At 40.8% G+C, this 27,652-nt stretch overlaps 1 protein-coding gene across 2 annotated transcripts in view; it reads right to left on the minus strand.

Annotated features, from left to right (window-relative positions):
• The window catches only part of hivep2a (HIVEP zinc finger 2a), a 112,423-nt gene that overhangs the window by 77,723 nt on the left and 7,048 nt on the right, over positions 1–27,652 (minus strand). For both annotated transcript variants that reach the window (XM_088324643.1, XM_088324641.1), the window contains exon 2: positions 22,839–22,891. The gene's annotated coding sequence lies outside the window, so the exon portion shown is untranslated. The remainder of the gene's footprint in view (positions 1–22,838; positions 22,892–27,652) is intronic.

Here is a 27,652-nt window from a genome sequence, read left to right on the forward strand (position 1 = left end):
AGCGTCATGGAGGTTTGCTTTTTTTTCACACACTTGAATAATATGACACGCGTTGAGGTCAAACATGCTGCCCGTGAGGATATGCTAAGAGAAGCACAAGAGAAAAATGACTTGCAGTTTTAAACAAGTCCACTGGATGCTGCCAGACAGGCAACACTCAAAAAACAACTGGAGCTGTATTTCTGTCTTCATTTTCCTTTCTCTCTCTCTCTCTCTCTCTCTCTCTCCCTCTCTCTCATACTCTTTCTTCCTCTCTTTCTCTGTCGCATTTCTTTCTTTCCATTTGTCTTTATCTTCTCTGTCTGTCTTTGTTGTTCTTTCTCTAGCTTTCCTTGTTCTGTATCTTTCTCACTCGCTTGCCCAGCCTATCTTTATTTCCCTCTCTCTCTCTCTCCTTCTCTTTAATATACCAGTCTGGCCCCTGTGAATTTTTTTCTACCATGTGGCCCCTGAGCTTAATTGATATTGACACCCCTACCTTAAAGAGACACTGTATTATTTGACCATGAGATGCAGATGTACAGTGTAGTGCAAATGAAAATGAAAAATCACAAGTAGGAATACAAACTGTGGATATGCAATGTCGCCAAAACACACCATTTACATTATATTTTTTGCCCAGCCTTTTAGGATTTTGGGTACCCGCAGCTGTACGATACTGGAAAAAGTCATTTTCATGTTTGAATGTGAACCTGCAGCCCATTCTAAGGTCTCTTGCAGACTCCAACCGATTTTGTGGCAGTGTATTTGGCAGTGTATCAGTCTTCCCATCAACTCTCACGATCTTCCCAGTCACCAATGAAGAAAAGCAACCCCAAAGCATGATGCTGCCACCACTATGCTTGACAGTGGAAATTGTGTTTTCAGGGTGATGTGCGGTGTAACTCTTACACCAAATGTAAAGCTTTGCATTCAGCCCCCCAGAAAATCAATTTTGGTCTCATCTGACCAGAGCACCTTGTTCCACATGTTATTTGTGTCTTCCACGTGACTTCTTGCAAACGTCAAAGAGGTATTTTCATGGTATTCTTTCAGAAAGGGCTTTCTTCTTTCCACTCTTACATATAGTGCAGATTTATGCAGAGTATGAATAACAGTTGTCTTATACAAAGATTGTACCACCTCAGCTGTGTATGCCTGCAGGTCATCCAATGTGATCATAGAACTCTTGGTTGCTTTTCTGATTAGTTTTCTCCTGGTTTGACCCGGAAGTTTAAACGGATGGCCAGGCCTTGGTAGGTTGGCAGTGGTGTTATGCTCTCTCCATTTTGATATTATTGCTTGCACAGTGCTCCGGTAGATGTGTAAATGTTGCAAAAACTTCATGTATCCCATTCCTGCTGGTAACCTTTCCACAACTTCATCCCGGATCCGCTATGTGTGTTCTTTGGTCTTTATAATGCTGTCTGTTCTCATTTTAAAGACTTCTGAGTCCATCATAGAGCAGCTGCATTTATACTGAGACTTAATGACTCTGTTTGTCATTGTTTGTCACTTACGTCAACAATGGATTATTTAGAAGTTATAAGAGAACTTTAGGAGTTAGTTGGCTGAGCTGAGATGACAGGGGGCCAAACTTCTTGCTCCGACGTTTCAGTTTTTCGTTGCAAATATGATATAACATGTTGTTGATTCTTAGAAAATATATTTTGCGTTTAAGCCTTGGAAGCCTGAAATGTTGCAATATATGATTTAAATGCAAATATCTCAACCTACAAGTACTTTTAAATTAATTATTTAAATCAACATTGTATCTTTCATGAAATTAGGGTTTTTTTACCACTAGGAGGCACTCAATAACACACACTGTCCCTGTGCTGGCCTTTGTTTCATGTTCCATGCTGTTTTTCTTCTTTTTAGTTCTTTGCTTTGATGCTGTTCTTTGTTTGGACAATCGTTTTGAAGCTGTGTTTTGTTTGTTGAAGAAGAAAATAAACCCGAAGTGGTCAAGTGTGATGTTTGGGGATCTATGTCAGGGGTATAAAACTCATTTTAGCAGGGGGCCAGATGCTAGAAACTAAATCTCATGGGGGCCAGACTAACAGATTTAATAGAGAATAAGAAAGACAGAGAGGGAGAAAAAAAATGGAGAGAAGGAAAGAGAGAGAGAGACAGAGAGATAAAAAAGAGACACAAGGGTGATAGAGTGAGACTGAGAGATTAAAGGAAATCCAAAGAGAAACCGAGCACAATAAATTTTCTTTTCAATAGAGAAAAGAAAAAAAGAAGAAAGAGAGAGGAAAGAGAAAGATGGAAAAAGAGACAAGAGTGCTGAGGAGAGAAAAAGAATTTCAAAAGCGTGAGAAAGAGAGAAATGGGTAAGCATGAGAAAGAGTTAAAAAGAGTGAGAAGGTGAGAAATAAAGAGCAAAGGAAAGAGAGAGAAAAAAAAGGGAAATAGCAAAAAGTGAGATGTGGGAAAGAAAGAAAGAAAAGGAGAGTAAAAAAGTGAAATTGAGATAAAAGAAAATGAGAGAAAAAGATAGTGAGAAAAGAAGAGTGAAAAAGAGAGGGAGGAGAAAAAAACAAAAAACAAAAAAGAGAGAGGCAAGGTGAGAAGAGAGAAAAGAAATACAGCTCCACTTGGTTTGTGAGTGGTGCCTGCTTTGGCGACATCAGGTGGACATATTTAAGACTGCAGCTTGATTTTCTCTTACGCTTCGTTCAGCGTTGTCTCGCGGGCCAGATTTGAACTCTTGGCGGGCCTGATCCGCCCTGCGGGCTGTATGTTTGACAACTGTGCACAATGTGAATGTATCATTTAACAGTGGTTGCTACAGAGTCTCTGGGGGTCTCCTGCGAGACCCCAAAATATCAGAGCGGCTTTTCTGAGTCATTTATGAAACGACGTGACAAAACCAGCTCACGTGGTGAGTCACTGATACGTCATAAAGCGACAATCAGATCCTGAGATTGTAATTAATGCGTTTATTGTTTTTTGGCTTGATTACTGGAATTCCCGCTGTGTCAAATATGCGGATCGCGGGCCAAATCAGGCCCACCAAGGGTCTTAAGACGGCCTGCGAGAAAACCTAGACAGAAGCGTGCGAGAAAAATGAGCTGCAGTTTGAAATATGTCCACTTGATGTCGCCAAAGCCAGTTGCCACTTGCTAAGCAACGGGAGCTGTATCTCTCTCTGTCTTCCTCTCTCTCTTGTATTTATTCTTCTCTTTCTTTATCCCTCTCTTTCTTTTCTTATTCTTTTTCCCTTTTTGTCTTTCTTTCTTTTATTTCCTTTTCTTTCTCTTTCTCTTTCCTGTTTCTTTTTCTTCCTCTCTTTTTTCTACTTTTCTATTGTGCTCTCATTTTTCTCTCTCTTTCTCAATTTTTCTCTTTCTGTCTCTTTCTTTCTCTCTCTCTCTCCATCAGCCTGGCCATCAGGAGATTTTTTTCTAGCATGAAGGCAGCTAAAACTAAATTGCAGTCCCTTCAAAATGCGGCAGTCAAACTTTTGACTAGGACAAGAAAGTGTGATCATATTTCTAAAAATTGAGCTCGCTGTCCCTTTAAGATGTTACTTTAATGTTCTGTAACTAATATAAAGATGGTAAATCGTAAATGGTCTGCATTTATATAGCGCTTTTTCAAGTCAATGAAGACCTCCCAAGGCGCTTTACAATCTGCTTCACACTTACCCATTCACACACACACCAATATGGAGTCAGCCATGAAAGGCGCCTATCTGCTAATTGGGGGCATTAGGGATTCAGTGTCTTGCCCAAAGACACTTCGAGACGTTTGCCCCCCTCTTATCTCTCCAATTTTGATTTCCCCCTCTATTCCTACTCGGGGTCTCCGCTGGGACAATGCTGGTCTATTTGTGACTTCAAGAGCCAAGAAGAAATCTGCAGGCTCAAGGGTGTTTTTTTCCAGATAATATCTGCAACCTCAGTGGAAGTGTTTGAATCTAGACTTAAGACACACTCTATCGCTTAAGATTGACCTCATACTCTTCTTTTCCTGTCCTTTAAGGCTGCCTGGTGACGAAATGAGGGAAAAGGTGAACCGGGAGGAGTCCGTGGACCAGCCCCTGGAACTCAGGCATTCTATCATCTGCGTTGACCAGCCGGCTGAGATGGGAAGCTCTTCTGTATTGGAATTGTTAAACAATTTTCATCAATCTTACCTATGTTCATTTTATTGTTTATTGATGATAACTTTGTTTTGTGTATTGTTACCCAATGCAACATTACATCTTGTGTGGCCCCTTCTCAAGGTTTCTTATTTACTTATGCTGAAGTTTTTGAGTATTTCCTGGCCTGCATACAGGTTTCAGATGAGGGGATGGTGTAATTATGGCCTGTGCAGTCCGTTGAGATATTTTGTGATTAAGGGCTATGTGAATAAACGTGACTTCACTTAACTTTTCTTTCAATCAGTGAGAAACTGCATTCGTAAGCGCTTATGCTAGCATGGTAGAAACAGGAAGTGGCTGTCCTAAGCGTGCCGCTCACGCTCTTACCATTTAGGGATTGGGCCATTGCTCGATTAACTCATTAGTCGGCTCGTTTATCTGGTTAAACGGCTATTGATCCGCTGTCCGCAGAGCTAGCACCGGCATGATCGATGTGAATGACACATTTCGCAGTTTGATGTTACGTAAAAGCATTAGTGTGAAACTCAAAGTCACCGCAAGGTCAACCTTCCCTGTTGTTAGAATCGTTAGCACGGTTAGCTGCTGCTCAGCAGCATGAAGCTGACGAGAAAGTGATGAGATTTCCTGTCAATTATTTAAAGCAGGAATTCTTGCTCATCACAGCAACATAGACAAGATATGAAGTCAAAGTCAATTGGTGATTGTGGATGAATTATTTTGTTTGTGTGAAGTGCTTCAGGGGAGGGAAAGAATCCAAATCTTTCAATTTTATCCTCCAAGCTGGTTTTTCCATTTTAATCTATGATTAACAGTTCAGCTTTTATTTTCCATCCTCCCATGCCTACCTCCTTCCTTTCTATTCTCGGCTCCTTGATTCATCCCTTCCTTGTCTCCTCGTTTTCTTGCCTTTTTTCTTCCTTACTTCCTCTCTCCTTAGTTCCCCGTTTCTTTCATTCTTTCCTTTTCCCTTCCTTCCTTCCTTCCTATCTCTTTTATTCCTCCCTTCCTTGCTCCCCCATTCCTTGCTTGCTTCCTTCCCCTGTCATTTCTTCCTTCCTTCTTTCCTTCCTAGCTTCCTCCCTTCCTTCCTTGTTTCCCCCCTCCCTTCCTTGTTTTTGCATTTCTTTACCCACCTCCCTTCCTTCATTTTTTAGCTCCTTTGTTCCTCCTTCTCCTTATTCCTTCCTTCCTTTACTTGGCTTCGTAATCCTTCCCTTGCCTCCGTCCTTCCCTTTCCTATCTTCTTCATTGCTTCCTCCTTTGCTTACTTACTTTTCGTAGCTCCGATCTTTCTTTTCTTTCTTTGGCGGCTCCTTCCCTTCTTTCATTGGTACCTTACTTTCTTTGTCTCCAAATTTTCGTTCTTTCCATCCTTCCTTCTTATCTCTTTCATTCCTCCTTCCGCCTTCCCTTGGTTGCTTCATCTCTTCTTTCGTTGCTTCCTATATTGATTTCCTCCTTCCTTTCTTTCTAGCTGTATTCTTTCCCCCTTCCTGTCTTCCTTCCTTGTTTCCACATTTCCTCCCTCCCTTCCATGTATCCTCATATCCTTTCTCCCTCCCTTCCTTCATTTTTAGCTCCTTCATTCCTCCTTTACCTTATTCCTTCCTTCCTTTTCTTACTCCTTCATTCCTTCCTTACCTACCCACCTCCATAATAGACAATAAATTAAGTTAGAAAACACACATCAGACACATACAAACTAAGGTATCTAAAAGCATTTTAATTATTAATAAAGCCAAATGTCTTTTAAATTATAATGCATTGTATTTATTATATTGTTCTCTCGTTCTGCCATATTTAACATATTGTGCAGAAGTCTGGGGCAATAATTACAAAAGTTCACTACAGCCCCTTTTTATCCTTCAAAAACGTGCAATAAGAACCATACACAGGGTAGGATATCGGGATCATACCTATATTTTATTCATGCAGTCCAAATTATTAAAATTGGATGATTTAATACAATTTTTCACTTCACAACTGTTATTTAGTAAACAAAAACACAGTGCCAGAAAACATACAAAAATTATTTACTCGGAAAGAGGGAAATTATAACTTGAGGGGCTGGGGTGAATTCAAAATCCCAAAGGTGAGAACCACCAGGAAAAGTATGTGTGTGTCTGTGTGTGGAGTCAGACTTTGGAATAATTTGCAAAATGATATCAAACAATGTCCAACTATCCATGTGTTCAAATTTAAATACAAAAAAGCATTACTGGAGAAATACAGGGATGAAGAAAATGGGATATGAGGGTGATTGGAAATACTGCATTTCAAACTATGGTTAACTTGTTGTTATTGTTGCTATTATTATATCAGAACTGTTATTATAAGTATTGTGTTTATTTTTATTTTTATTATCACTGGTGCCGCAGTGACATTATGCGAATTATGACGTTGAGGGATGGGTATTGCGAAGATTAGTGTATAAAATATGTGATTATTGTAACTATTATAATTATTGATATCTGACCTATGTAATAAGTATATCGATGAGATTTTGTTGTATTGGACACAAGAGGAGCTATCTATAAAATGTATTTAATAGGGAAGATAAAAGGGTAGGAAATATAAGCATCTGCTTCTGACTACCCCTTTTCGAACATGTTATGTGACATTATTCTGTTGTTGACTCATTGTTTTTGTCCTGTTTTTATTCTTATGTTCGAAATAAAAGTTTTCATTCCTTCCTTCCTACCTTCCCCTTTCTAGCTCTTTTCTTCCTTCCTTTCTTTGGCACGTCCCTTATTTTCTTTCCTTGGTGGCTCCTTCCTTCTTTTCATTGGTACCTTCCTTCCCTCTTTCACTGGTACCTTCTTTCCTTCTTTTTCTTGGCTCCTTTGTTCCTTTCCTTGGTACCTTTCTTCCTTCCAACTCTCCTTCCTCCTATTGTTTCTCTCTGTCTCTCTAACTCTCCTCCTCTAATTCCTCCCTCACACACACAAACTTACACATTAGGACACAAACACACTCTGACACCCTTCCACCTACTCACTGACTCAATCACACCTACACACACATGCTCACCCACACTCACAGGACAGGCCTAAGCACTACCCACTCACTCTTTCTCACCCACACACTTCCACACAAACACACACACAGAGCGCACTTCCAGCTCGGTTTCCCGGTGACGCAACGGCTCCGGTAGGCTCAAGTGCACAAAATCCCGTCCCGCTCTCGCTACATTACAGCAACAGCGCTCGCCATCAAATATGCATCCAATTACATAACTTGTTACGCAACCAGGCCATTTGTCCCCCGACTACACCTCCAAGACCACCGCCACCACCACTTTTGCGAGACGGGGAAACACAAGGCCGAAAAACGTGCTTAATGTTCGAATGCAACAGAAACTGGAGCCGGAGGGATAAGTGCCACGTCACAACATTGACTTGAACATAGTCAGAACTCAAATTGTCATACTGGACTTCAGGAGGAAAGGCAGGAACCCAGCACCACTCATTATAAAAGGAGACTGTGTGGAGAGAGTCCACTCTTTTAAATTCCTGGGTGTGCACATCTCCGATGACCTCCCCTGGTCTGCAAACACCAAAGCGGTGGTAGGGAAGGCCCAGCAGTGACTCCATTTCCTGAGAGTGTTAAGGAAAAAAATCATCTGAAACAGCAGCTGCTGGTGTCCTTTTACAAAGCCACAGTGGAGAGCATTCTAACGTACTGCATTACGGTGTGGCATGGTGGGTGCAAGGCAGCAGACAGGAAAACGCTTCAGAGGGTCATCAACACAGCCCAGAGAATCGTTGGTTGCTCTCTACCCAGTCCGGAGGACATTGCCTGCTCTCGCTACCTCAGCAGAGCAGAAAACATCATCAAGGACTTTTCTCACCCTGGCCACCACCTCTTTGACCTACTGCCTCCCAGCAGACGCTACAGGTTACGCAAAACAAAAACAAACAGACTCAGACACAGTTTCTTCCCCAGAGGCATTACCATCCTTAACTCACACCGCACAAAAAACTGAAACTCTTGCAAACACACTACATCATACAGATGTAAAATTGTATTCATGCCTATGTTCACTTTGCAAAATGTTGACTATTTTTGCATATTGCACTAATACGATCCCAAAACTGTAAGTAACATCCTACATGCCATCATTTCTTGTGTAAATATTGTGTAAATTATAACCTTTATCTTCTTTGTTCCTTTATATTGTGTAAATTATAACCTTATCTTCTTTGTTCCTTTATCTTCTTTGTTTTCTTTTATCCTCACTGTTAAATGTGATACTGGAGTGACACGTCCAATTTCGTAGTCACAATATGTTCAACCCATTTTGTAACAATGACAATAAAGGTATATTCTATTCTATTCTATTCTGTTCTATCTTTCCTCTATTGATATGAATGCAAGAGTTCGCAATCCAAGCTCACATTATCACTATTCACACACTCACATCCTTAATTCTCCTCATTCCCTTGCCTCTTTTCACTTTGTGTGTGAGAGTTTGTATCAACATCTGCGAAGGCGTCAACGTTTTGTCTTTTCCCAAACTCCATCCCAGCAGCACGCACACTCACAGATGCACATACCAAAATGAAAGCCCTGCATGCTTGGTTCTGGCCGTCACCACAAAACCAAACAGGAAAACCTTCAAGTACCGACTGGTGGTCCAGACTGAGCATGAAGACAAAAGTCGTAAGTGTCGTGTTTGTTTATGTCGGTCACGCGTGCCACAACTTAATAGCACGTCACAAGTCATGGAAAATCCGTATACTGCATGAATATTTTAATTGTTTTGAACTGACCAAATGTGGGAAGTTACCAAAGTGCACTACTTAGAACTCGAAAGGGCACTGTTCTATACACAAATACACCCAGGAGAGAGACCATTTATACATTTATCTACAACTACGGGCATCCAATTATTATTATGAATCAAAAAATATTACTGAATCAAACAAATTATTATTTTTAACGAATTTTAACCATTTTAGCATGGATAATTATCTCCTTTTGTTTTTACAAATAAAAACACATTTATTTGCTTTTTACCAACTGATATGTGTATATAGCTGGCATTTTGTTGCCATAATATTGCCCAAACCAGCAACGAAATCATGACTCTTCCACAACCCCCTGTTTGTTTCAATAGAAACTAAATATAGCAGACGAATAAAAAAAAGATGAATGATAAAGTAACAAAGTAAGTAACAGATTAATTGATGCTTAAAATAATTGTTAGTTGTAGCAATAGTGAGCCATGCGACTAATCTTAAGCTCTCCCATCCCTTGCACACATGACAAAGTATTGCAATTACTACATAAAAAAATCCATCCATCATATACACCGCTTATACCAGTAGGGTCGTGGGGTGCTGAAGCCCATCCCAGCTATCTTCGGGCAGTGGGCAGGGGACACCCTGAACTGGTTGCCAGCCAGTCGCAGGGCACACAGAGACAGAATCCTAAACTCGCTCATTCACACCCAGGGACAATTTGAACAGGCCAAATAACCTGACATGCATGTTTTCGGAATAAGTTCCCGGAGGAAACTCACACAAGCACAAAGAGAACATGCAAACTACGCACAGGAAGGCTGGTAGCTGGATTAGATCCCATGACCTCAGATCTGCGCTGCGGACGAGCTAACCACTCAGCCGCCTTCCCCCCCATAAATAAAAAAATAATATACATAAATGCTTGGAAACTTTCTAACAGGTAGTACTGGGTCATTGAATATTATAGTGTGGCAGTTGGCGGTAATTATCGAGTATATTTTCCACATCAGTAAAGTGCAGTCAAGAGAGGCAGGTAAGGCTCTGCCTCACCTGTCATTATAGAGATATAGAATTAAAATAAATAGAATTGATTTATGCTTTTTTTTCCTCATTTAACTTCACAAATTTTGGATTTCGCTTTTTAAAGTTGCTGAATTTTCACATTATATTATAAATATCCTTAATAGAATTAGTAATGTAACATACTACTCTGATAAGCATCAGCAGATGCAGAGTGAGGAAGGCAGTAGTAAGACACCGGCTACTGTACATATGTATGCGTGTGCATAGTAGAAACAAGTGCTGGATCAATATGTATTCAATTAGTCAAATTCTGATATTAGGTAAAATACAAATAATCACAACAACTGATTAGTTGACTGTTCATTTACAATCTTTATTACAAAACAATGTATTATAAATGTGGTTTATATGTGGTGCTATATTTACAAAAATATAACTCCTGCCAACTAAAACCATTGTTACATATTTATGGGAGAAAAAAAAAAATTGTATCCCTTCATCTTATGTTATTAATTCCAATGTAAATACCAAAAAGGCCACAATGACAGACAGAGGAGGAAGGAACCTCTCCGAAAGGGCTTTTTGATTCTCTTAACTTGACTGATCCGAGGATATTGGCGTAGATATTTTGGGATCGTCACAAGGTCCGTTGAGAATACGATACAATGACAACAAAGTGAGAATAAATTAACGTAGGCTGTCAATGACTTGAGAGGAGGAAAGACACAGCCAGACCTTTTGCTGTCAACTGGCAGAAGAAAGAAGGATTTTTCAGGACTTTTTTGTGGTTTTGGGATAAAAGAGGACATGAGGAAGAGGAGGAGGAGTAGGGGACGCAAGAGGAACTTTTGCTATATTCAAAGTAGTCAAGCCGGGCTAACCCCTACTAGCGTACGCTAATGTCAGGTGATGCCGCACGACAGCCAGCGGCAGCACGCTAGCTAGCGTTGCTAACATCTTAGCGTTTAATACCTCGCATCGAGCTTATCTTGTTTGAACACCGCACACACACACGTTAGCGCTGATGGCTAATCCGAGCCACTACACCACTCAGGCTCAAGCTGCTTTCTCTCATTTTTTGCCTCCAAAAATATGTCAGTGCCGTGAGATTAAGATTAGCGGGATATGAAGATGAAAACACCGGATGTACAAAACTCAATTCCAATGAAGTTGGGAAAGTGTGTTAATTGCAAATAAAAATTGATCCAAGTAAATTGCAAATTCTTTTCAACCCATATTTAAATGAATGCACAGCAAAGACAACATATTTATTGTCTTCACTCATAAACTTTATTGTTTTGGGAGAAAATCATCAACTCTGTAATTTGATGACAGCAACACGTGCCAAAATAGTTGGGACAGGTGTCAATAACTACTCAGAAAGTGGATGAATGGAAATCAACCAACTATTTGCAGGTGAACAGATGAATTAGCAACAGGTGAGAGTTGTTACTGGGTATAAAAAAGGGAGACCCGAACAAGCTAAGTCATTCACATGCAAGGATGGGGCGAGGTTCACCTCTTTGTGAACAACTGCGTGAGCAAATTGTTGAACAGTTTAAAAACAACATTCCTCAAAGTACAATTGCAAGGAATTTAGGGATATCATCATCTACAGTCCATAATATTGTGAAAAGGTTCAGGGAATCTGGAGAAATCACTGTGCGTAAACGGCATGGCCGTAAACCATTATTGAATGCCCGTGACCTCCGAGCCCTCAAGCGGTACTGCATTAAGAACCGACATCAATGTGTAAAGGACATCACCACATGGGCTCAGGAACACTTTGGAAAACCACTGTCAGTCAATACAGTTCGACGCTATATCCGTAAGTGTGGGTTAAAACTTTATGTTGCAAAGCGTAAGCCATTCATCAACAACATCCAGAAACGCCGCAGGGTTCTCTGGGCCCGAGCCCATCTAAAATGGACTGATACAAAGTGGAAAAGTGTTCTGTGGTCTGATGAGTCAGTTTTCCAAATTGTGTTTGGAAATTGTGGACGTCGTGTCCTCCGGTCCAAAGAAGAACAGAACCACCCAGACTGTTATGCACGCAAAGTGCAAAAGCCAGCATCCGTGATGGTATGGGGGTGCATGAGTGGCCAAGGAATGGGTAACCTGCACATCTGTGAAGGCACCATTAATGCAGAAAAGTACATTCAGGTTTTGGAACAAAGTATGTTGCCATCCAAACAGAATCTTTACCATGGGCGCCCTTGCTTCTTCCAGCAGGATAATGCCAAGCCACACACTGCACGTCTCACGACAGCGTGGCTTCGTAGTAAGAGGGTGCGGGTGCTTGACTGGCCTGCCTGCAGTCCTGACCTGTCTCCCATTGAAAATGTGTGGCGCATTATAAAGCGCAGAATAAGACAAAGGAGACCCCGGACTGTTGAACAGCTGAAGCTGTACATAAAGCAAGAATGGGAAAGGATTCCACTATCAACGATTCAACAACTAGTCTCCTCACTTCCTAAACGTTTATTGAGTGTTATTAAAAGGAAAGGTGATGTAACACAATGGTGAAGAAGCCCCTTTCCCAACTACTTTGGCACTTGTTGCAATTATAAAATTCTAAGTTTATCATTATTTGCTTATGGAAATAAAGTTTATGAGTTTGAACATGGATAATCTTGTCTTTGTGGTGTATTCATTTAAATATGGGTTAGAAAAGGTTTGCAAGTCATTCTATTCTAATTTTACTGACATTTTAAACTTTTTCCCAACTTCAATGGAATTGACTTTTGTAGTAGGAGCAGAGCTGACATCCAAAAGGACAAAAAGCAATTTAGCAAACAGTATAAAAACTAGCAGTATTTTTGCAATAGATCAAGGCGAAGGAGTGTATAGTATCCATCGCTGCATCGCGGTTTACTCTTCACAGTTTTGCTACTTTGCGGATTTTCATCTTGCATTGTGGTTCGCATTTTGATTGGTTTAACAGTTAGGGCTGCAAGTAATGATTATTTTAATAATCGATGAATTGGTTGATTATTTTAGCGGGTTTGGAACTTGTCCCTAATCATTCCCACCTTTTATAAGGATGTATTGGACAGCACATGTCATCAGGTCATTTTCATTCCACTGGAACGCCAGGTATGTTTTCCACTGTTTCTGGTTTCTTATTTAGACATTTTGTCAGAGGTAGTGACCAAGTCAGTGCTGTTGCAGCGAAGCGTGCGCCAAATGGCCTATTTACTGTACCTGGTATTCCCAGACAGTCTCCTATCCGAGTACTCACAAGGCCCGATCCGGCTTAGTTTACCAAGATAGGGAAGTCCTCAACGTGGTATGGCAATAAACAGGATTTTCCAGGACTTTAATGAAGTAAAGATGGGAACTGAACCCCTCCTCTTGAGAACACCTGCCTCCATCGGCTTTCCCGCATTTGGGTCCACCCACACAAACGTGACAATATGCTGTGGATGTCTTGCTATCTTTCCTGGAATATAACTTTACATCGCTGCACCTGCTCTAGCTCAGCTGCCATTCAGCATGTTGATTTCCTGCTAGGGACAGGAAGTGATGTCACCAAAATGACAACTTTGCCCCGCTAAGTGCCGCCAATTGATGAGGGTTAATAGAAGCCTTTCTTCCCGGTCCTCCCCTTCCTCATGTCAAGGCTGAAGCGCCATGCCAACATCCTGCAATCTCTCTCTCCCTTGTGTCCCGGGCGGGCGAGAAGCCAATGAACAATAGCAGAGGGGCGCCACCAGTTCCACACTGGCAGAGAATTGATGCTGATGAAGAAAATGATGAGACGTTGAGTTAAGAGACATAAGAAGTAAAACAAGGCGGTAGGGTAAATGACTAGTTAGAACATCTGCTTCACAGTTCAGAGATCCTGGTTTCAATTCCAGCTACAGGGTTCAATGTGTGGAGTTTGCATGTTCTCCCTGTTCCTGAGTGAGTTTTCTCTCGGCACTCTTGTTTACTCTTAAGTACTCAAATAATGCATGGCAGATTGATCGGTGGCTTAGGAATGTGTGTGTCACTAATTCAGGTTACACAAAATGCCCCAAAACTCCATTTTAGGGACAGCAACTGTTAGTGGAATTGGAGGTTGTGAGTGACCCACAAGTTTAGTGGAAACAGAAATCCAGGGCCAGGTAGTCAAGGAGTCTATGGGTTTATGTAACATCTACACTTGGATGGAGTTTTTAAAAAGCTTTCATGAAATAAAAACATAAAATAAAAAAAGATTAAAACCTAGTGACAATTGGCATGCTTACACATCTTGGCCAATAGTATCTGTTGGAACAATATCAAGCCAATATAGGTATGATCTTAAACTAAAGACATGTAGGCAGGGAAGGCAGGTGAGGCAGTGCCTCACCTGTCATCATGGAAATTTAAAAGAAAAAATATATCAAGTTTTTTTTTTCAGTGTTAAGGGTCTGTCTCATTTAATTTCAGAACTTTTGGATTTTCCTTTTCACATAATGTCATGAATTATATTAATAAAATTAGTATGCAATGTATTACTGTGCTGTGTGTCTACAATTGCAAAGTGAGGCGCGCCATGCTCTTGCCTCATGGTGGAGGGCTATAGTGATACCAAGAATTCCAATTTGGTGCACTTCTCAGACACAAACAATAGAATAAAAGATAGTATTAGCAAGTCAACAGGAAGTCAAGAAACTTGCTAAATAAAATAATTTTGTATATTTTAAATTATTTTAATTTCATTCAAGATACTAGATAAAATACTTTAAAATAAGAAAGAAAACTAGCTTTATGTTAATTAGATTAAGATATTTTGTCTTATTTCTCACCCTCCCAAAAAAGTAAAATAAGTCGAATGAGATTATGAGGCACACGGTAGGCTAATTTGCTCATTTTAAGAAATATTTTCTATGTAGATTAAAATAAAAATAACATGTTTAAAGGTAGGGTGCGTGGTTTGAGGTGTCTTCAAAAAGTTTAGAATAAATATTTTCTATTAAGAATGTGTTAATGTCCAGCTGAGTTCAAAGAGCCTTTGTATATATTTATCCACAACACCTATCTGCTTTCATCTTACTTTTACCCACGGTGTTCTTGCCACAGAGCCCATTCCACTGGAGAAAAGGAGGCATGGGGAATAGGGAGAAAATGGTGAAAGTAAGAAAAGTACCAGTCCAAAGGCCAACCCCGAAAAAGATGAAAAGATGAAGAGTGCATTCGCGTCTAAGAATTTCACATACTTGAACACGCAACAAAAGAAGCTGGACAGAGGCCGCAAACACAATGGCGTCAGCAAGTAGAATATTTGAAGTTACAAACGCCACCTTTAAAATAACAGCATAATAATCCAACCAACTGTTTGACAATATGATCTCAATATTGAATTTCTGGAGTGAAGTCTGATGAACAAAAGATTACAATGTCTGTGATCAATCATGGTGTTATGCGCTCATTGGATCCTACTCTTTCATTTACTCTCACATAAACACAAACTCCCCACAAGCAATCACTCTTGCATTCAGGCCCATACACTCACAAACGCACCTGATCAACCTCACACACTTTTAAGTCACACACTTACACTTGCATCAACTGCCATAAACACTTACATACTTTACTTGATACTGCACTGTTGTAGATGAAATGTTCAGACTGCCGAAGCATCATTAACCCTCGTTTGCATTTATGCGGAAGTGATTCCTGACACGGTGTTTTAACATTAACACACGTGCACACTTTTCATGTGATTTGAATGCGGGAACAAAGGCCCCAGCATTGAAGCCGGCGTGAAGGAAACAGGAAGATTACAAGATTGTTGCAGTCTTGGCAACTGTCGCCCGCCACGCTATCGCGACTCAAATGATGCGTGCTTTTTGTCTGGACAACAAAGCAGACCCGTGATGTTTGGTGAGGCAGTCAGATTTACAATTAAATGCACCAACAACTTATTCCTCAATGATCTTTTGATTGGCAGAGCAAGAGAGAAATATAGAAACTGTACCATAGAAAACATGTTTTATTGTTCGACTTTAACGTTAAAATGAAATCCATGCACTGCTCCTTTTGAATAAAAGCTTTAAAGGATTATGAAAAAAGTCCATGCAGAGTCCAAGCCTCCACCATGAGGCAAGAGAATTGCGTGCCTCACTCTCCATCTGCAAACGTGCAGCCCAGTAAAACATTACATACTGCTCATTTTGAATGAAAACATCAATAGATAAATAATCCTACATTATGAAAAAAGTCCATGCATCCGACTGGCTTGATTTGCTGTTAGCTTGCTAATACCAATACTAGTTCTATTTGTTTGGGGCTGAGGTGAGCAGCAAATCAGAATCTTACTATCACACTTTACCATTGGGTAAGAGAATTGCATGCCTCATTCTGTATTTGTAGACGCACGGCACAGTGATACATTTCATACTAATTGTTATATAGTGCGGAGAGGATCCAAATGCAGAAACACGTGTCGGATTTTAAAGTCTTGAATGGGGAGAAGGAAGCAACAAAATATGCTCCTTAGAGGCCCTACTCCATTTCCCTGAATGGAAAACCTGGTAAGAAAAACACAGTCCATAAAACGGCAAGGCTGAAATAATAACAACATCTTTCTGACATTCAGCATGCGTTGAGTTTTTTTTTGAGCATAGTTCAGGTGGGCTTGACATTCAACAATCTGACAATGATTGTCTCTCAAATACTATGGACCCAATTAGGCCATTAGTTCCATGGCGCCCTCAAGCTGGTGTTGGCAGGCAGGAACCTCACACTTATTGTGTTAATAACATTAATTGTGTGAAAAATTCTGCAATTTTGGAAAGAAAATCCAAACGTTGCGAAGTTAAACAAGAAAGAACTTTAACCCTGAGTAAATATAACAATTTAATATACTTTTAATGATCACCTGCAAGGAAAGCCATGTTTTGGTTAGGGATCTAAGCATGTTTGTTTGTTTGTTTGTTTTTGTCTGTTTGTTTGTGTGTTTTTCCACCCAAGTAAAGAGGGAATGAGTTTAGAAATAACGACTATCTGTTCAGGCAGTCAGGTATGTTATCCTGGATGTAAAAAAATGCCCCAAAAAGCTGATTCGGCATTTTTGGTTTTACTGACTCAGCATTTTTCCCCAGAAAGACATTCCACTCTCCAAGGCCAGAAGGACATTGAGTATCAACACCATTTTGAGATTTAGGTCTCCATCTGGACTAAATCTTTTGGTCTCTGTCAAGGGACACAGCTAAAAAGGGAAATGCCACCCAAAAATGGTTTCGCGTCTCAACACGGGTGATGGTCTAATGGTGCACAACCATTCTACTTTTGTATTTCCATGATGACAGGTGAGGCCTTGCCTCCTTTGACTGCATGTCACTGATGCACACAGAAAAGCTCATCTCCTCACCTCCCATCCACAACACCTCCTCTCAACTTGACCCTCTCAACACCTCACCAACTCCCTCCCAAGCCTCCTCACTTCCTTCTCACCTTGCCTCATTACATCACCACCACCTTCATTCCTCGTCTAGTTTAACCTCACCCCCTTTCTCGCCCACTTGTGCCCCCCCTCTGCGCCTTTCGTCCTCAGCCTATCACCTCCACGCTTTATCGGCTCCTCTCCATCTCTCACGGCCACGTGGCGGAAACAGGAAGCGGGCAAATTGCTGTCGTCTGGGCAACTGTACCGGGTTGCACTATACCAGTCAAATTATGCCCATCTGTTATCTCTCCCACACAAACACTCTCTCACACAAGCGCACACAAAAATCCCTCTCGTGTGTTTTAGTCTAGGGCACAGCTTGCACCAATGATATCAAGCTTGGATCGTCATGGTGACGAAATATACAGACGCTCCCCTACTTATGACCATTCAACTTACGAAAAGCGGTAGATACAAACATTTTCATCGGGATGTCGAAAAATATCCGGACATTGCTGTAAATTAGATTTTGTATCGTCTGCACCTTTTTCCGAGTAGAGAACATTACTGTAGTGCTTCTTTCAGCCACTACCGGCATGTGGTGGCGCTGTGAGAGGTCATCCAGCATCCACCCCGAAAAAGAAATCCGACTTCTACTTCTTAGTTTGTGTGTAAACATACTACATGTACTGCATCTCTAGCGCGCTAATAACTTCAACATTTTTATTGTTTAATATCTCAGCATCCATTCAATATGGTTGGTGTAAATGCAAAAAAGAGGCCAGCCATTTCTTTTTAAATAAAGTGGAATAAGAAAGATTGATGGGGTTGAGGAAATGGTCGTAGTGCCTTTTTTCGGCCACTTTTTATTACGGAGGAGGACCTCTTGGAGTGCATCTTCCAAAAGTAACTTAAACTCAACTTTATTTATCTTTATCGAGCATATTATTTTATGAAATGTTTATTTTTTTGTACAAAACAATACACGTTACGTATACAAGCCTTAAACATACTTATATAAACCCTATACATACAAAATAAGCACAGAAGCAACTTATGAACAAATTCAACTTACGAACGATCATCCAGGATCTCGTTCGTAAGTAGGGCAGCGTCTGTACTTTGTGTTCACCACCTGCCTCTTTTACAGTGTTGGGCACGTCACTTTAAAAAGAGGAATTTGTTAAACTTACTATTTCTTCCAAAAAGTAACAGAGTTAGTAACTGAATTACCCTGTAGTAAAAGTAACTAGTTACAAAGGAAAGTGACTATTTCCCTTACTTTAGAAGTAGTTGTTGTATGTTAAAGAATTTGGAATTTTCTGAGCAGTATTTGAGTCAATTGAATAGTGAAGAACAGACAGGTATTTGTGTCATAGAACCTTAAATTATTTATTGCACCTCACCAGCAACAGATTTATCATACACTTGAAGTGCAACAAAAATAAAGAGTAAACAATATACTAAATTAACAATCAGCATGTACATAAACTGGCGCAAAAACGTAGGTAAACACGCACAAAAACGTACGTAAACACAAAAAAACGTACGCAAACACATAAAATGTACATACATACACGAAAAACGAACCTAAATGCACAAAAAGTCAAACACAAAGACGCTCACACAAAAACCGACGTAAACACACGAAAAGTACATAAACACACCACAAAAGTCAGTAAACACAAACACGACGACGTATGTATAAGAACACAAATATATACGCGCACAAAAACACATAAAACATACGTAAACACATGAAAAGTATGTGAATATACAAAAAACGTATGTGAATATACACAAAACGTACGTGAATATACCGTAAATTCCGGACTATAGAGCGCACCTGATTATAAGCCGCACCCACCACATCTTAAGAGGATAACCACTTTTGTACTTACACAAGCCGCACTTGTATATAAGCCTCATGCGCCCACATTAAAATATGTAACACAATCACAAAATTAACCCAAACCCTACTTTGAGTCCCACGATTTCAACTGAACATAAAGTACACAGTTCAAAACCACAGCCGGCAAAATGAATGGAAAAATGATACCGGTAGTTAAGATTTGATGCAGACCTGCAGAGTCCGGGTCCTGTTAAAAGTAATCCAAGGAAAAAAGTGTATATTTCCAAAGGTAAGGGTGGGAAAAATATATATCTACTATTGTCTGCCTTGTCCACAAACACTCACCTTTACCGGTCCCCCCTCCCCGTCATCCCCCGCGTCTGTTACGCCTCTTCTTTTTAATTGGTCAGTGCAAGACTTATCAGAATATGTGTCCAAAATAAATACAAATCAATACATTACAAAAATATACAGTTGCAAATACATATTCTACATGGTTACACATATTTACAAAGAAAGACGGTACACCGAGAGAGTTTTTAAAGCTTTAATAATAATACTATAACTTTTATTCCAAACCGTTCTTGTGAAGGGTAGCAAAACGCAACTAACAACACGCTCGCAATACAGTTAACGGGTCTGTTAAAAATACCGTACATGTAGAAACCACGGTAAACCGTTCTCATCTTTCTCCCTACAACTGACGTCATCAAAATTGTCCTCCTTTAGTATGGTAAAGAGACTTTATCATGTCGACTTCGTCCCACGCTCCCTTATTCAAAAACATGCTAGCAACACGCTCGCAAGGTAAAGTTTGCGTGCAGTAGCTCTGTTTCCTTCTTTATCGGACTGCTCGATTGCGTTTAGCTTGTAAGCTGCGTCATGTGCCTTGAACTCTAGCGCCGCTGGAGGCTGTTAGAAAAATTACATAAATTGGCCGCATCACTGAATAAGCCGCAGGGTTGAACATTTGGGAAAAAAGGAGCGGCTTATAGTCCGGAATTTACGGTACACAAAAAGTATGTATGACACAAAACGTAAACACATGCACGAAAACGTAGGTAAAAATACACGTATGTAACGCACAGCTTTTGAGTGACAGTAACAGTAACGGCTTTGTAACGTCAGAAAAAAATGATTAGTTAGATTATCCCATTATTGGAAAAAAAAATGCCGATACGTAACAAGTCAAGTCAAGTCATTTTTATTTGTATAGCCCTTAATCACAAAGAGTCTCAAAGGGCTGCACAGGTTATTGCACAGACTATTATTTCAGACTATTACTTCACCATCCACTGATCTGAAACCAACATGAGGGCAGAAATCTCAAAAACCTCAACATGAGGAAAATGAAGAAACCTTGAGAAGGGACCGCACATGTGGTAATCCCCCTTCCAGGATGACCAGGCTGCAATGGATGTTGCAATTACAAATAGTACAGAGATATTGTCAACAAAAAATAAAGGTTATTCATTTAACAGTGTTATTCATAACGGCATTTTTCCCAACTCTGCTCTTTTACAACACCTTTTTCGTATTGCACTGTTGTGTGAGCTCATGCACAGAGATCCGTGTGCACGAGAGGTCATGTGAGTGTCTCCATATGTGTGGTGTGACGTGAATGTGTTTGTGTGTTTGAGTGAGAGAATTAGTGAGATTAAGTACAGATAATTTTTTATGTTCTATGTTTTGCATTTATATAGCGCTTTAAGTCAATGAAGACCTCCAAAAGCGCTTTACAATGTGCTTCACACTAACCCATTGTCATACCCTCACATACCCGATAGCAGCATCAGCCATGCAAGGCAACTACCTGCTCTTGGGAGACATTGGGGATTCAGTGTCTTGCCCAAGGACACTTCAACATATAACACAGAGGAGCTGGGAATTGAACCTGTGACCTCTTGATCCCAAGACCAGCGCTTTCCCTCCTGAGTTACTGCTGCCCGAGCTCAGCACCAGCCGCTCTCCCATCCAAGTACGAACCAGGCCGGACCCTGCTTGGCTTCCGAGATGGGACAAGATCGGGCGTGTTCAGGGTCGTATGGCCGTAAGCAAGTAGCAGATAAACCCAATACATATTTCTTAGGAACTTAAATTAGTCACAACAATACAGAATCCTGAGGTTCTCTAAGAAATAACAACGTTGTAATATTTTCTCAACTCCCTTCTTTTAAAACAGTTTCTCCTTTGTTAGTTAGAAATGCGAGTTTCTCTTGTCAACAATATTTTTATTCTTTTGTTTGATCGGTCAACCCAACTGATGTGTTGGGAGTCATTAGGTGACCAAACCCCCCAATTCCAACCCCTAATGCCGAGCGCCGAGCAGGGAGGCAATGAGTACCAATGTTGTAAGTCTTTGGTATGACTCGGCCGAGGCTTGAACCAGCGGGCACCCTACCCCAAGGCCACCGAGCTGGTAATATGTATTATTATACATTAATTAAAACAGGGGAAAATAATGCAAATGAACACTTAAACATTAACACTGAAAAAGACAGGAAACATTTATACATCTACAAAGAAAAAGATAAAACACAAAACAATTTTAACCTCTTTTTTACTTAACAAATTCAAAGTCAACAGCACAGAATCCATGAAAAAATGTTTTTTGATCAATGACAAGAGAAAAATAGCGTCTCGAAGAGAACCGGCTCTCGGTTGGTGGATACCCGGCTCCCACTTCCAGGAGACGGCTAACAGATCCGTTTCGCTCGCGAATGACACAAGTTGGTTGCCGCAATCACCAGCCTTTTTTGGGCGCATTTGGAAATATTATATTTATAAACTTTGGCCTCCTTTCTAGGTAGTTATCGAGCTCCCTTTAGTGTTTTACCTGTTTAACTTTCTAGCCAACAATTAAACAACCTTTTTACCTATTTAGAGAGCTATCTAGCTAACCTTTTTACAATTTTTGCATGCTATCTAGCTAAGATTTTAAATTTTTTTTGCTAACTAAATTTTGGCCTCCTTTTTAGCTAGCTATCCCGTCAAGTCAAGTTTATTTGTATTGCCCTAATCACTAGCTGTTTTAAACTTTTTATCCGTGTATTTACTCTTAGCTAGCTATCTAGCTCCCTTTTAATTTTTACCTGTTTACCTTTCCAGCTATCAAGCTATCAACCAGCAAGCCATTTAGCTAAGTTGCTATTTTAAAAATACATATCAAACTGGTTGCTCTTACGCTAATTACCAATAAAAAATAGCTCTCAGCTTGAAAAGACCCCTGCATTAGCGTTTGAAAGAGCGAAAGTTAGCATGAGGAAGTGAATGTGTATGAGAGTGCAGAAGAATGTTTAGTGACAGAGTGAGTAAATAAGAATAAACGCGTATGTGAGAGTATTTGTATACATTTGTGTTTTGATAGAAAGTCATTTTTTACAAAATGCTCTCATTTATAGCTTTCATTTTCATTAGATACATTTTGTCTCTATCTTCCCTATGTTCTATATAGGTACTTATAAGTATGAGTGTGTCCACGTATATTCCGTTGCTCATTTCGAAAGGAAAGTGAGAAAAACATTATTGAAAATCAAAATAATTCACAGGTTGTCATGGTAACACATGAAGCATAAAAACTACATTCATTAACCTGCCTACAAAGCCTATAAATGGTTATTCTGTATCAGGTGACATAAGAAAGGAAATGCAGAGAACAGCGTGGATGCGGGCGCCATGGCAACGGCTAAAGGCCATTAGAATATAGCACAAACGCTCTGATTGGCTGGCCGAGGCGCTCAGGCAGGAAGTGAGTGAGCAGCCTACCTGAATGACGTCTTGTGTTTCGAACCGGTAAACACACAAACTGGTTCCAATGGCTGAAAAACACAAGGAACACAGACATAATATTAGGAACTGGCGTTATTGGTTAAAACAAGCTTTACTCATTCAATGCCAGATTTTTTTCCCAATTTGTGGGACAATAGTTGACCATTGCGAAGTGTCTTGAAAATACTAGTTTCCAAGAAAACTTCTGAGAAAAACAGCGAGTAATTATAGACGTTCTATTCCTAAACCACTTAATCCAACTCATCCCATGAAATCCAGAGAAGTTCCCGGGCCGGCCTAGGGACATAGTCTTTCCAACTTGTCCTGGGTCGTTCCTGGGGCCTCCTGCTGGTGGGACATGCTCGGAATACCTCCTACGTCCAGGAGGCATCCTTATCAGATGCCCGAACCACCTCAGCTTGATCCTGTCAATGCAGAGAAGCAGCGACTCTACCCTGAGAAATGAGCTTCTCACCCTATCTCTAAGGGAGAGCCCAGCCACCCTGTGAAGGAAACTCATTTCAGACGCTTGTATTCGGAATATTGTTCTTTTGGTCATGACCCACTGTTCGTAAACCGAGAGCTGGCAACCAGTTAAGGTGTCTCCTGCCACAGACGGCTGGATTGGGCTGCAGCAACCCTGCGACTCTAGTGAGGGTAAAGGGTGCAGAAAATGTAAATCGAGAGCTTTGCCTTTCGGCTCTGCTCCCTCTTCACTACGACGGACAGGTAAAGGGTCCGCATGATGGCAGATGCTGCACCGATCCAACAGGCGATCTCCAGTTCTAACCTACCCTTGCTTGTAAACAAGACCCCAAGATACTTGGAATCCTCCACTTGGGATAGAATCTCATCCCCAACCCAGAAAGAGCATGCCACCCTTTTCCAGCTGAGAACCATGGTCTCTGATTTGGAGGTGCTGATTTTCACCCAGGCCGCTTCTCACTCAACTGCCAACCGCTCCAGTGAGAGCTAAAGATCACGGCTTGAGGAAGCCGACAGCACCACATCATCTGTAAAAAGCAGAGCTCTAATACTCAGGCCCCCCAACAGGACCAATTTAACGCCAAGGCTGTGCCTAAAAAAAATCTGTCTATGAAAGTTATGAACAGAATCAATGACAAAGAACAGCCTTGGTGGACTCAAACTCCCACTGGAAACAAATCCAACTTACTACTGGCAATGCGGACCAGACACTGGCACCGATCCTACAGGGACCGAACAGACTGTCCGGTACCACATACTCCCGGAGAACCCCTACAGGGCTCTCCAAGGAACACGGTGGAATGTGTTCTCCAAGTCCACAAAACACATGTAGACCGGATGGGCATACTCCCGTGCACTCTTGAGGACCCTGCAGAGTGTGTAGAGCTGGTCCCCTGTTCCACAGCCCGAATAAAAATCAAATTGCTCAGAGCTAAACCCTTTTTGTGAAAGTTTTATGACAAAGCTTCCTTTTTTTCATCAGATTCCATCCCAAGTATCAAAAGAAGTGACAAGTGAACGGGCTATTTTGGGGATGAAAGAGAATTTGATGTGAAAAACACAACCTTGCAGTGTTTTTACTTCTTTGGCAGAACCTGACCTCACATTCAAACACTCCATCATCTCCACTGATGCTCTTTTAACAAACAATAAAATATATTTTATAAACACCCACACACATAAAGAACTTTCTGCTTCATGTCATCTCTTTGTCATTTGGAGTATTTTTTTTTTCAAAAACTTTTTTTAGCCTTAAATCCGTTGGGCTTTCTCACGTTGGCTTTTTCCTGTCGCCCGCTGGGACAGGATGTCTTTGAATCTCCTGAAAGATTTTCAAACATCTTGTGCATCTGCTCGTATGCAAATTAGTCCACCTAGCAGGATGCTAGCAAATAATCTGTCAGAGGACACTATTTTTATCGTAGTAGAATCTGAAAAAAGAGACAAGCTGCTGAGAAACGAGGCCAGTTTGGGGAACGCTCCAGCTTTCTGTGCCCGCCATATATTGCCACAATGGGCCCCTCAGGGGGACGAGATATAAATAGAAAGTCTGCGGCACTTTTTTCAAAGATTTCACTTTCAGTGGTGGGACGGCGTGCACACATTGTAGAAAAACAAACTGGCAAAACAATTTTGATACAACTTGAATTGTCCTCAAGAGGAAACGTTGTCACATCAATGCAATTTCATTCAATTCATTTGGTTCCCTCAGGTAAATTCATTTTCCCAACTGTAGCAGGAGTACATTCAGTGCTGTTGCAGCAGAGCGTGCGCCAGATGACCTAGTTACAGCACATAGTATTCCCAAGCGGTCTCCCATCCGAGTACTAACCAGGCCCGGCCCTATTTGGCTTTCTGAGATCAGGGGTTCTCAGGGTGGTATAGCCCTAAACAGGTCACCAACATGCATGCCAAGCCACTAAGTGGCGATACCACTCCAAATGAGGCTTAAGGAGCCATTGAATTACTAAAGCTGCACTTCCTGCTAGTAAGATAACGTGATTGCTTGCAAAAGTGTCCACACCCAAATCCGACTTTCTGGTATGAAAATATTGCATATAGTGTCATTTCCGGACTATAAAGGCACACCTAAAAAAATTTGAAAGTGCGCCTTATATACTGGAAGATACATGACAATACATTACATACAAATGCGGATACATTCAGAAATGCATTGTTACAATCAAATGATACTGCATACAGATACTGTTCTGCCTTTGAGAAACATGGAGTGGTCTAGGAGTGCCCTATTGTAGTCAATATTTTAATTGTTTGTTGCTTAAAGGAAACAAAAGAGAAGCGCAGAAATTGGACGGCAGCACAGAAGCCAACTTTTGAACGCTCTTTGCAAACCCTATTTTTTAAGGAAGAAAAGTAATGTAATTACTTGAATAAAGATTATGGTTCATGGTAATGCTTTGTGGAAAATGAGGTACTCTTGTTTAAACTGTTGTTAAATGATACATCACATGGACATTTTTCTGCCTTTGAGAAACATATAGAGTGGTCTTCGAGTGCCCTCTTGTTAATTGTTTGTAGCTAAAATTAATTTTAGTGAGGAAGACAGATGTCATAATGTTTTTTTATGTACTACGAGGTATTTTTTATTAAAATGTATTGTTTTATTATTCTATAGTCCAGTGAGCCTTATAGTGTGAAAAAAACGTGTAAACTCATGTTAAACTTGGCAAGCAAACAGTCATGATTACTGATGCGAGGCACCTGTGCCCGCTCCTTTGGCGCCAACAGCCCCGGACGCTGATTGGCTCCCTGACACTTTTTAAACCCCCGACTTTCTGTTACCGGTTGTCAGACCGTCTGCGAACCTCAGCTCACGCTAGGCAAGCCCTCCGACTCTGACTTCCTCCTGTTTTTTGGCTCCCGTCTGTTTTCTGGCTTCGACCTGTTCCTGTTTTTTGACCACGTTCTGCTCTCCCGTCCCTGCTACCGACCTTTTCCGCTCTCGACACCGCCATCGCTCGCTACGGAAGTGCCACTTCCGCGTTCTGAGCGATCTGCTCCCCGTGACCGACCTTCATTGGATCACGGGTGCAAGCCTTTTCCTCCATCTCAATAAAACTGAGAGAAACGAACGCAAGTGGGTCCTGTCTCCGTTTCCTGACACAAACACCCGTCTCAGATGACTCTGAATTTTCAACAGTATATTATGACTATAATTAAAGGTAAAACATTTTACTCAATTTGCTATGCAAAACAAGCATGATAACGTCACGAAGGGCCATCTAAGCTTGTGGTGCAGATTGTAATTAGCGCGCAGCCCCATGTTGCAGAGGTTAAATGTTCAAGTCCAGCTACGGCAACCTCCTTGTGTGGAGTTTGCATGTTCTCACCATGCCTGCGTGGGTTTCCTCCGGGCACTCCGGTTTTCTTCCCATGTTTCAAAATCATGTTCTGTCAGGTTAATTGGCCGGTTCAAATTGTCCATAGGTGTGAATGAGCGAGTGAATTGTCTGTCTTTGTGTGCCCTGCGACTGGCTGGCAACCAGTTCAGGGTGTCCCCTGCCCACTGCCCGAAGATGGCTGGGATGGGCTCCAGTACTCCTGCGGCCCTACTGAGGATAAGCGGTGCAGATAATGGATGGATGTGTAATAATTGACCACTAGATGTAGCTGTATTGTGTAGTACTAGCGAAAACAATTTCCATAAAGAAAAAGGAAGAATACAACTACGGGGACTCAAAATGATCAATCTGGTTTGTTGTACTGTACTTAAAATCTTTTAACCAGCCTTTTTGATATTTTTGGATACCTACAGCAGCAAAAAAGAAAATTATGTCAGCTCCCTTTTGTTGTGCAAAATGAGCGAGCATTTCTCCAGCTCTGAGTATTTTTTTAAAATGCATGTTTCTATGGTAGATCTGGTATTTTCTTGTAATTCAAACCAATATTGCTGTTTTTAATGAATGATACATAATGTCCCTTTAAAGATCAACAAAGGTTAAAAAATGGAACACAGGAACTGGAAAAACACATTGACAAAAGCCAGAGCCCCAAAATTGAACCTTGTGGAACATATTACTGTTACCAATCTTAACCACCCAAAAAATTTAAATGGCAAAAAATCTTAATACTTCAATAATATTCTATCACAACTATCTTCAAACAAGTATAATGCATTTTAAAACAAATTCACTCTCCAACAAATTCACAAATTCTGCTATGTCCACCTTTGCCAGAGGACATTTTCATGTACTGTTTTTTTACCACTAGGAGGCACAAAGTAATACACATTGTCCTTTTAAACAGCTGCAGATAAGCAATTAATGCAAAATAAGGAACAAAAAACGTCAATAAAAGCCTACTAG

Source organism: Urocampus carinirostris, chromosome 20 (assembly GCF_059441175.1).
Source record: "Urocampus carinirostris isolate Australia breed hairy pipefish chromosome 20, RoL_Ucar_1.0, whole genome shotgun sequence".
NCBI lineage: Eukaryota > Metazoa > Chordata > Actinopteri > Syngnathiformes > Syngnathidae > Urocampus > Urocampus carinirostris.